Here is a 12,413-nt window from a genome sequence, read left to right as displayed (position 1 = left end):
TAGCCCAAAACCACAAAGGTGTATGTTGGTCTAAAGTGAATACAGTGATTGTAATTTTAAATAGTGACGCTGTGCATAGCAATCCATTACCAATGTAAAGCGATTGACTACATTAGCCATCCAGCACCACAACCAGGAAGTAGCTTATGTAACAGTGAAACGCTCCAAATTCAAATATTTACTAGAATATAGTCACGGATATTATCGAGCAGACAGCGTTAACCCTTTCGAGTCGATTAATGCATATATGCGTTTTGAGTCATTTTCTCCTGATAACACCGAAAAGAACTTAAATTACACTCTCAGTTTTAATCGTACAGATAAGAGCAGTACATCAATCGAATCTGTAAAAGGTCTAGTTTTTTTGGATACAGACATAACAACAAAACACCTTTGTGCGCTTATAAAATAAAGATAACAAAGAAGGTGCGCTGTCTGCAGCCTTTGTCTCCGCTGATAGTCATGTACAAACATGTCATTAAAATGAACTGTCACTCCGTGAATACTCAACGAAGAGACATGAGAGAGATATCTATAGAAAGCCTGACATGTCTACTTTTAAACTAAACAAGTGCTGCCGAAAACAGATATTCTGTGATAAAGTAATCCATATGAAAACAACGCGATGTCTGTTTTTCATGTCTCCCTTCATTATATCTAATGTGACCACGCCCCCGCGCTTAAAGCGCTGTTCAGATTCAAACTGAAGCCCGCGGCTTGAATACGCACACACAGAAGAAAAAGCAGCAAGACTGTTCTTCAAGTTTTTATTTTATTTTACTGTTTGCTTCGCAATGAGAGGAATAAGACATAATTCACCCCAAAAAGATGTGATGTGGTTGAGGATTTGAGAAATGGATTTCCTCAGAAAAAAGAATGAAGCACTTTATTCAGCAGAGATCATAAACATTAATAAGTCTCTTTTTATTTAGTTATATACTTGTACTAGTTTTCACATAACGTGTAAACATTTTACTAGTTAAGTCTTTTTCCAAATACTTTTTCCAAACTATAATTCCTGACTAAATGTATAATCAAGTGAAACATTATGAAGTTTCAATAACAATGTACAATACTATACCATTCAAAAGTTTGATGTAAATAATATAAATGTAACAAATAGAGATAACTCTAACAAATGTAAAAACAATGCAGTTCTTTCAATTTATTCCCCCTTAAAAAAACTGAAAAATATTCTCAGCCCTTTTCAACATTAATAATGATAAAAAAAAATAATGATGATAGTAATAAATGGGTTTTTTTTTGGTAGAAAATAAGATTGTTAAAAGGATTTCTGAAGGATTGTGTGACTGGAGTAAGGATGCCAAAAAAATTGTTTGAAAGTAAGCTTTGATTGTTCCTAATAAACTGTTTAACTGCTCCCCCAAGTGGATATTAAATTATGTTGTGGGACAATTAAATATATTCTTAATAAACTACAAACATAAAATTATATACTTTTATTTTGTTCTCACATTCTTTCTTGTAACCCCTCACTCACAGTGGCTCAGCTGAATGAGAGGCTCATTATGCAGCTGATTATGCAGGCCTTTGTCTTCTCTGGTGTAAATCACAATGATATTAATGATGGTTGACGCCTACTCACATATGACTCTTACCAACAAAAAGTGTCTTAGAAAATTTAAATCAATATATTGTTTTCTGTGAGTGAGTAAACAAGATGATTTTCACATAATTTAGAAAGAAAAATTCTAGGCTATAAGCTCCAGTTCTCAACAGTCCCGGGAACCAATGTTATGTATGTGTTTTATTGCCTCATTCAAGTGTTTTAAAATTTTTAGTTTTTCACTTACCATGCATAACATTTTTTTTTCTCAAAAATACAATCATGTACATGCATGCATTTCACATAATATTATAGCCCAGTTTGTGCTGATTACAGTGATATTAGACTTTACCCATTTAGATATTTATAAGAAATGTAAAAAAGCACAAATATCAGGGCATGACAAAACTTCTCCAGGCCCCAAAAATACCCTTAGACTGCAGAGGGTTAAACCTTAGACCGCAAATAAGATTGTATCAACGTGACCAACGTAACAGTTATCAAGTATACAGACTGCGCACATACATAGCGGCAGTACAGCAGTAGCGCAACAAACAAACAAACTTAAATCGCAGCTCAATGTAGAGAAACAACAGCTTACCGGTGGCGCATCTCTCCTGACGAGACAACATGTCTAACCTAATACTCGCTTCTGCATATAGCCCGTGCTTATAAAGTACTGGATTCCAACATACGGATTTTACTGGTCCACGTTTCAACTCTTGACTGCCCGTGCTTTAATCAGGTAAGTGAACCTCCCACTTATTTACCTGCGTTAGATTGCTGTTAAACACCCGTGACGTAGTAAACGCTACACCTCCCACTTGACCGACTGATCATGTGATTTAAGGCGGTCAGAGACAAACATTACATTTCACCATATTATATAGATATAATTTCTTTTTTGAAGAAGAAGAAGAAGAAGAATAGAATGTCATTTTCACTATTCAGGTTTGGTCATATGGGGTATGTACTCTTCATTTCGTAAATGATGGTGCAATTGGTGCCGAAAGCAGCATAAATACGTACCAACCAGTGATGGATAGAAAGAAACAGAGAGAAACGGAGAGAAATAGAATGAGAGATCCTGAGGTAATGCTTTCAGAATCGGGGTCTGGGCGCTTAGACAGCGCTTTCTAGGAATCACTGCTCTTCCACAGGAATGAAGACTACCAGTCTCCTCACATCTCTCCCTAGGATGACTGACGTTAGCTGCTGAGGATTCCTTCTAAGTTGCCCAACCATTAGGTAGGCAGGAGGACCTGCACTCATCTTAACGTCAGCGTCTTTCACTAGTCCTTTCTTATCAGGATACACGGCTTGGATCCGTCCGTGCCGGAATTGCCCTTGCAGCGCGTTCTGATCAGCAATCCAAACGATGTCACCAACTGCTACATTCCTTTGCATTCGGTGCCACTTTGAACGAATGAATAGATTAAGTCCGGCAAGTTCACTCCACCTCTTCCAGAACATATCCACACCAATCATGATGGCTCTGAGCAACACCAGGGATGGGTACATAAGTCAGTATCTCATGTGTCTCCTCCTTGCCTAGTCCTTCCGAGATGTAGAATATTGGGGGTCAAGTACTCTATAGAGTCTTCTTGTTCTTGTGCCCTGGCATCAATCGGCCTTTCATTAGTGAGGTTAATTTCCTGGTAAAAGAGGGTTTGAAGTTCACCCCAGGTAAGTGAGTTTGTTGTCCCTCTGAGGCTAGTGAGAGCCCTTTTTATGAGCTTGACTGCAGCTTCCGCAGCCCCGTTGCGATGAAGTGCGTCAGCTGGATGAAAGTTCCATGCCCACACTGTCCCATTCTTCACAGCTTTGTCCTCTACGGATACTTCCCGTAAGGTATTTAAATACCTTGACAGAACCCACGGTTTGAGGAAGAAGCCTCCTGCTTTCAAAATCTCCTCCACCCCTTTGATGATCATTTCCAGAGACTTGAGGTCATTGTGTGAGGTCAGGATATCATCCACATAGTTGTCCTCAATTAGAACTTGTCATTCTTCAATCATATCAACAAACTGAGGAAGATTGGCTGTCTCCTTCATTGCAACTTGGGCGATACATCCTGCGGGTTTATCACCGATATTGAATCTGACGACTGCAAACTCCTCAATGTCATCCTCAGGGTTGTCTCTCCAGAGAAAGCGGTGGAGGTGAACTTCATCATCTTTCAGCCACACTGAGTTGTACATCTTCTTTACGTCACCCAGTGCAGCATGGAGTCCACTTCTGAACCTTAGAAGGACACCTCTGATGGGATTGAGTACATCAGGACCCTTATGAAGGACATCATTTAGACTTATGCCTCGGAACTCTTGGCTACTATTCCACACAATTCTCACAGGGGTTGAGGAGGAATGAGGGTTTGGTGCAACCAGATGGCTAATTTACCATTTAGGTCCTTCCCAGTTGTTAATTTCCTCTCTTGTGAGTTTTACAGCAGCCATCCTGGACACCATTTCATGTATTTGTTCTTTGTATGCAGCATTCCACACAGGTTCCTTCTCCAAACGTTTCTCCATATTTCTGAAGGTTTGCTTTGCTACTTTTCCCTTAGATGTCTTCACCTTCAGCCGCAGGGAATATCTTATGGTCAAGACAATATCTTTTGGTCTTTTTCATCACCCCAACTCCATGGACTATAAGTCGTATGTTCTCACCGCACAGTCCAAGGCGATCAGCTTTTTCATTTGTGATATTTGGATTCAGATGTGAGGACAGTTGATGATATCTTATTTGAGAACCCATTCTTGCATCTCTCTCTTTGTTCTAAAGTAAGCTCTGCCAAAAAATCCTCTTGTTTCTTGGTTAGGCCAAGTTTCTTCCCTTTTATGATACTCTGCTCCTCACTGCAGCTGTCCTTCTTTGGAGTCTGTGGCGTAGGGCACAGAAGGTAATTGTGGTCCGACACCTCTCCTTTCCGACAGTCTCCATTTGGGCGGAGATATCTGGATGTGCATCCTTTTCTATCCTTGGGGTGGAGCCGCAAACACTTGGAGCACAACCCTAGCTCCTTCACATTGGTCCTTTTTCTTAAGAGATCTTGCTCTCTGAAGACCTTGCAGGCAAATAGCTTACCGGCATGGGAGTCATCTCCACAGACAGTACAGAAGCGTCCTCTTCACCAAGAATCTGGAGGTTGCAAAGTGCCCTTTCCACAGCTTGGATCAGTTCAATGCATCTTCTTGGATAGTTTCCTTTGACGGGCGGGAGAGACTGGACCTCATTGGTGATCATTAGGACTATTTTGGCTTTATTCCCGTATTTGCTTTCCAGCAGCCCAAACATATCTTCGGCAGATTCACAGCTAGATAGAACTAGATTCTTCTTGACCTTTTCATGGAGACTATTTAATAAGTGTAACTTTTTTATACATCCCACACCTTGTGGGTTACCCAATTGTTCTAGGTCCTCCCACTCAGTCTTCCAGCGATAATAGTCCCTCATATCACCAAAGAAAGTGGGTAGTCGTGCTCTATAAAGGCTAATTTGAGATTGGAGATCAGAATTTCCTTTGGTCCTATCTGGGCTACTTTGCTGAAAAAGGGTTCGGGTGTTCATGTTCGATGCCCCTGTGGGTTTTTTTTGGCTTAAACTTGAGATCAGAAGACATGTCAGGGAGAGAAAGGGAAGAAGCATTTTGCCTTAGATCACCAACCGTGCTACCATCATCTCCCAAGTTTCTTTCTCTACCCTTTGCTCGGTCTGCTTCATCGTCTTCCAGTTTATCAGACAACACCAAGACCCTCTTCTTTAGTGTCTTATGGCGTGTCCTGAGATCTAATGTCTTCAGTCCAGGAACCAACTCCTTCCACTTCACCAGCATTTTTCTTCGATCTCAGTGACCCCTCTTTAAAGACCTCTATTCCTTAGCCTACGGTCCTTGATTGACTTCCGAAAGTTAACTTCCTGACTCAGCGGTTTCAGCTTGCCTGAAGAATGCCTCCTCTGCATAACTGGCCCAAAAGTTTCCCTGGGTGGCTTTCTTTACCTCAAGGAAATTTTTCTCACACTCCATTGTCTTTACATCAATTTGGGTTGCAGATTCTATGACCTTTTTATCAGTCGACTCCCTCAAGGCTTCTGCATACTCATATCCCACATCTGTGACTTTAGAAAAGTCCACCCTAAACATACATTCTTTAAGAACTTCAGTCGGTTCCAAAAATCCCAGTTTGGTGAGAGTATGAGCTCTTTTTGTAAATGAAGCCTGTGCTCTTGATCGCACACTTCCAAGCTTTTCCAAGTCTGCCATTATAACTCTCTTTCTGTTGACATATGCACTCTTTTATCCTTGATCAACAGGCAGTTTGATTAATGATAAACTTAGGATCAATCACTGAAGAGAAATGAGAGGCCAACTGATCCTGGGTTGATTTAGCTTCCTTAATGAAGCAATCCGTGGCTGTTTTTAACTGCACTTAATCCAGTGCAGTGGGCCTCAGTTTATAACTGTTCGGTTCTTTAATAATCTCCCCACCGAATGTGTCCTCTCCTGTTGCCCCGTTCGGTGGGGAGATTCTTAAATAACCGAACCATGACTAAATAGTTTTGTAGAAGCCTACAATACTGTTGGTAAATATTTTTTTTTATATTTTGGGGTATATATATATATATATATATATATATATATATATATATATATATATATATATATATATATATATTATATTAGGGCCGGGACTCGATTAAAAAAATTAATCTAATTAATTAGAGGCTTTGTTATTAATTAATCGAAATTAATCGCATTTTAATCGCATATAAATATTTGACCTGAGAACAGTGAGAAGTAATTTTTTTTCACATGAATTTATAGTATACCATTGAATAATGACTGAATACATAAGTTTAAGCAAAAAAATATTGTTTATTTTTGTTCAACCAAGTCTAGCAGACCAGTGCAATTTTTGCCATTAAGTGTAGCAATAGCATATTTAGAAACAATTTAGAAAAAGTACATTTCAGAAATTCAGGTAGCTTATAGGTGCTGGAACCTTCTGTAAAGTGTTTTTTTTTAAGTAAAACACAATACTGCTAATAACAGTCAGAACATTGGAAACCCTGACTATTAGAAAACATGTCTCTCTGTTGCTTCATACATACTAAGTCCAACTCTCAATAACCTTGTCCAAAACAATAGAGTTCAACATAAACTGCCAGTTGCACCAACAAAATAATACATAGTTCAACATAAAGTGTGAAGTCCACGCTAGCTGCTATATGTTTTGCGTTGAGGTGATACTTGAGGTTCGATGTGCTGCGGTGATATGCGATTGCGAATGCTAGTTGGTGGTACAGTATAATCGGTCCGCCGAAACTCATCCAGTGAGAAACGTTCCGCGGTGCAAAAATAAGTTATAAAAAATGCGGGATTTTTATTTCTGTAACTAATTAATCTTAATTAACGCGTTATTTTTTGTGTAATTAATTAATCTCAATTAACGCGCTAAAGTCCCGGCCCTAATATATATATATATATATATATATATATATATTTTTTTTTTTTTAAGTGTGGCAAAAAAAATTTCAAGGCACTTCAGTGTCTATAACTTTCAATATTTTTTAGCATTTATCAAATTTGGTTGATAAAAAGTAAAGCCCAAAGACATCTCTATCTTTCCAAAGACACCAAAATTATGTTTGTAACACACTGAAGTAGGAAACTGTTACAATTGTAACAACCGCACAAAGGACAGGGAAGGCAGAGACCCGCACAATCAGGTGGCAGTTTATACACGATTCTTTATTACTTGTTAAAATATAGCATTCTCTCATAAAACAGATTACCCCTGGTTTGCCTAAATTGGCCCACATACAAAACGGACAAGCTCACATCAGGTGAGGAGGATACACAGGAAATCTTCAATTATCAGTTTATTAGTCCACCTAATCAGCTTCTGCATTCTCGGTATTATCTCAGTTACATCGGTCACGAGCTCTCCTAGCCCAAAGTAATGTCCCTAGCTGTCTAACACATTTACCCACCACTGACTGCCTATCTTCACCGCCGGAGATACTAATTATTCCAAGCGGCCGTCTAGCGTTTCCCCATCAGTGAGAGCTCGCGGAATCTCTCTCGAATAGTGCTCAACCCATCCTTAAATAATCCTCCTCTCCTCCTTCATCAGCTGTACACTTTAATTTAATCAAGCCACAACAATTCATTCAAATTAAGGGGCGTGTGCATTAACACCTAATTCCAATTATTCCCTTCTCATTACACAATTATAAGTTTGGTAGAGCACTTTCAGCTGTGAGTCCCATAATGGGGGGGTTGCTGGCTAACAGGTTAACCCTTTTGATAGGGCTGTACAAAAAAAGCTTAGTTTCTGACTTGTATATGGAGTTATATGGAGCATATCAACATTATTATATTGTGTACTGTTGCGTTTTTTAAACATTTTCAAAGCATTTTCCCAAAATATGTGTAAAATAATGTCACCAAAAATCATTCCATTGGCTGAAACACAGAGAAAGTTGTGGCCATAATAAGACTAAACTTTACCTTGTAGTGGAGGTAAACGTCCCCCAACACCGCATAAGAGTTATACACCACTGTACTTCTCAAGCCAGCCAGAGCGAAAAGAGCGTGAGAATTTAAGACTAAATACAGAGACTAAATATTCATGACATAAGTGAGAAGTATTATGTTGCCTCCCTGTATTCGCATACTGCATTTTAATGCAGACAAATTCTAATTTAAAATGGTTTTAATTAAATTATTTTTATATTTCTGTTGTCAGACAAAGGAATGAATATTATAATGAATGAAACACGGTCCATTAAGACTACATAATCAGCTCTCAAAGATGTTAATCTGCACTAAAATCCTATTCACGACATTGTCTAATGAAATCAAGTAAACATAAAACTAAACTTGAAATAAAAATAGAGTTGGAAGCAACAGAATGTCCATTTTAACTGAAAGTGCTGCTCCTTTCTGCGCTCGCTGAACAGAGCAGATGCAAAGAGAGGTGAGCGCTGGGAAAGAGAGAGCACACGCTCGTGCGGCAATACTGAAGAGTTAAGGGACTAAATATGGTATGTCCAAGTCGCTAGATCTGTGGCAAGTTGCTTTTTTGAAAAAGTCACTAAATCTAGTGACAAAGTCGCTAAGTTGGCAACACTGACCATGAAAGTGAAACCACTTTGTTTGGCCTTCCAAAAGAGGACGAGATCCATTTCGTCATGCCTAGAGCTGATCATAACATTTATGTCACATACTTGAGGTATTCGGCCAATCACAATGCACCGGATAGCTGGCCAATCAGAGCACACCTCACTTTTCAGAGAGATGGAGCTTTGTGAAAATCAGCGTGGTTCAGAAAACGTGGCATAAGGGGGAAAACTATTTCTAAGTTCTAAAATACACCTCAACGTGGTACTTGGACACGTCATCAGTGATAAACCCTGGGTCAACAGGTGTTTTGGGTCAATAGATACCCTCGCCCTGCACTCCTCCACCAGCTCAGCATACTTGGCTCTCTTGCGGTCATTTTCCTCCTGCAGTCTGTCTTCCCAGGAGAAAGGGAGGTGGTATCCCCACAATTATATTCCTTCTTAGAGAAAAACGGTATATATGTGAGGATTTCGGATTTAGACCGTATCATAGTACTGAGACTGCTCTCCTTAGAGTTACAGATGATTTGCTCTTATGGGTGTATTTCTCTATTAGTTTTATTGGATCTTAGTGCTGCGTTTTAACACAATTCACCACAACATTCTTCTGCATAGACTTGAACACTTTGTTGGCATTAATGGAAGTGCATTAGCATGGTTTAAATCATACTTATATGACCCCCATCAGTTCGTAGCAGTGAATGAAGATGTATCATATCGATCACAAGTGCAGTATGGAGTACCTCAAGGCTCAGTACTAGGGCCGCTACTCTTCACGCTTTATATGTTACCCTTGGGAGATATCATCAGGAAACATGGTGTTAGCTTTCACTGTTATGCTGATGATACTCCGCTCTATATTTACATTTATTCATTTAGCAGACTCTTTTATCCAAAGCGACTTACAGATGAAGACAGTGGAAGCAATCAAAAACAACAAAAAGAGCAATTATATTTAAGTGTTTTAACAAGTCTCAGTTAGGTTAACACAGTACACGTAATAAAATAAAAGAATAGAGCAAGCTAGTTAGAGGTCTTTACACATACACACACACATACATATACAATTGCATAATAAATAAAAATAAACTAGAATACAAAAAGATTAGAAAGGTAGTTAGATTTTTTAAAGAATAGAATTTGAGTGTTAAAATTAGAGGGTCAAATAAAGATGGAAGAGATGGGTTTTAAGCCGATTCTTGAAGATGGCTAAGGACTCAGCTGCTCGGATTGAGTTGGGGAGGTCATTCCACCAGAAAGGAACATTTAATTTAAAAGTCCGTAAAAGTGACTTTGTGCTTCTTTGGGATGGCACAATCAGGCGACGTTCACTTGCAGAACGCAAGCTTCTAGAGGGCACATAAGTCTGAAGTAACAAATTTAGGTAAATGGGTGCAGAGCCAGTGGTAGTTTTCTAGGCAAACATCAATGCCTTGAATTTTATGCGAGCAGCTATTGGAAGCCAGTGCAAATTGATATACAGTATAATTATATAGTAAGTATAAATTATATAGAAATATATAATTTCTTACTGCTAAACTCTGAAAAAACAGATGTTTTAATTATAGTACCTAAAAACTCTGCTTGTAATAATCTAGAACACTGTCTAAGACTTGATGGCTGGTCTGTCAATTCTTCATCATCAGTTAGGAACCTAGGTGTGCTACTTGATCGCAATCTTTCCTTAGAAAGGCACGTTTCTAGCATTTGTAAAACTGCATTTTTCCATCTCAAAAATATATCTAAATTACGGCCTATGCTCTCAATATCAAATGCATAAACGCTAATCCATGCATTTATGACCTCAAGGTTAGACTATTGTAACGCTTTATTGGGTGGTTGTTCTGCACACTTAGTAAACAAACTACAGCTAGTCCAAAATGCAGCAGCAAGAGTTCTTACTAGAACCAGCAAGTATGACCATATTAGCCCGGTCCTGTCAACACTGCCCTGGCTCCCTATACACAAACATTGTGTAGATTTTAAAATATTGCTTATTACTTATAAAACCCTGAATGGTTTAGCACCTCAGTATTTGAATGAGCTCCTTTTGCATTATAATCCTCTACGTCCGCTATGTTCTCAAACTCAGGCAATTTGATAATACTTAGGATATATCAAAATCAACTGCGGGCGGCATATCCTTTTCCTATTTGGCACCTAAACTCTGGAATAACCTACCTAACATTGTTCGGGAGGCAGAAACACTTCCAATAACACACCCGATGTACTTTCTACATCATTAGAAGAATGGCATCTACGCTAATATTTGTCTGTTTCTCTCTTGTTCCGAGGTCACCGTAGCCACCAGATCCAGTCTGTGTCCAGATCAGAGGGTCACTGCAGTCACCCGGATCCAGTGCGTATCCAGACCAGATGGTGGATCAGCACCTAGAAAGGCCCTCTACATCCCTGAAAGACAGTGGAGACCAGGACAACTAGAGCCCCAGATACAGATCCCCTGTAAAGACCTTGTCTCAGAGGAGCACCAGGACAAGCCCACAGGAAACAGATGATTCTTCTGCACAATCTGACTTTGTTGCAGCCTGGAATTGAACTACTGGTTTCGTCTGGTCAGAGGAGAACTGATCCCAACTGAGCCTGGTTCCTCCCAAGGTTTTTTTCTCCATTCTGTCACCGATGGAGTTTTGGTTCCTTGCCACTGTCACCTCTGGCTTGCTTAGTTGGGGTCACTTCATCTACAGCGATATCGTTGACTTGATTGCAAATAAATGCACAGACACTATTTAACTGAACAGAGATGACATAACTGAATTCAATGATGAACTGTCTTTTACTATCATTTTGTATTATTGACGAACTGTTTTCCTAATGAATGTTTTTCAGCTGCTTTGACGCACTGTATTTTGTTTAAAGTGCTATATAATTAAAGATGACTAGACTTCATTGTAAGCTCTGCTATGACCACCTGCCTAGTCGACTCAGATGTTATCACCACATCTGGGTGGAGTGAAGTGACCGTGATGTGATTCAGGAACTTGAGCTGCCTTCCCAGGTCCACTTGAAGATGCCAGGTTCTTGCATTTGCGAGGAGCCCACCTGGGGAGCATGGCTGCTGATATGCCTTCTCCCCAGGTCTGACAAAGGAGATGGTTTGCTTGGAGGGATGCTGACACTTACTGCTCTGGATTGCTACAGTGATTGTATCTCTCAAAGCCCTGAGGATTTGGTCATGTCGCCAGCGAAACCGCCCATCCTCCAACGCCTTTGGACAGCAGCTGAGGATATGCTCTAGTGTGCCACTCCTTTGGCACAGTTGGCATGGCGGTGAGTCTACCAAGCGGTGAAGGTTGGATGGGTTAGGTAGAAGATCATACACTGAACTGATGAGGAACTTGATGCGCAGTGGTTCAGAGTAGGGACATGTCAGTATCAAATTTTCCTGTTGCGATTAATTGCTAATGCTTTTATCACGGTAAACAGTATTACATAATATACATTTTTTTGTAATAACAAAAATAACTAAACATTTAAATAATAAATAAAACAATAATGAAAAATGTATAAAGTTAAAAGTTTTGCACAGATTAAAGTGCAAAAGACCTATAGGTATCACTTTACAATCTCATTAGTTAAACATTAACATTCACAATAGCTACATTTGCTACAGGAGTTATTCATCTTTGTAAACAGAAAAATACAAGTCATAGTTCATATTAGCTCATTAAATAATACAGTTGCAACATTACATTAACAA

This window comes from Carassius auratus, unplaced genomic scaffold, assembly GCF_003368295.1.
Source record: "Carassius auratus strain Wakin unplaced genomic scaffold, ASM336829v1 scaf_tig00003761, whole genome shotgun sequence".
Lineage (NCBI taxonomy): Eukaryota > Metazoa > Chordata > Actinopteri > Cypriniformes > Cyprinidae > Carassius > Carassius auratus.
Note: the sequence above shows the minus strand (reverse complement) of the source record.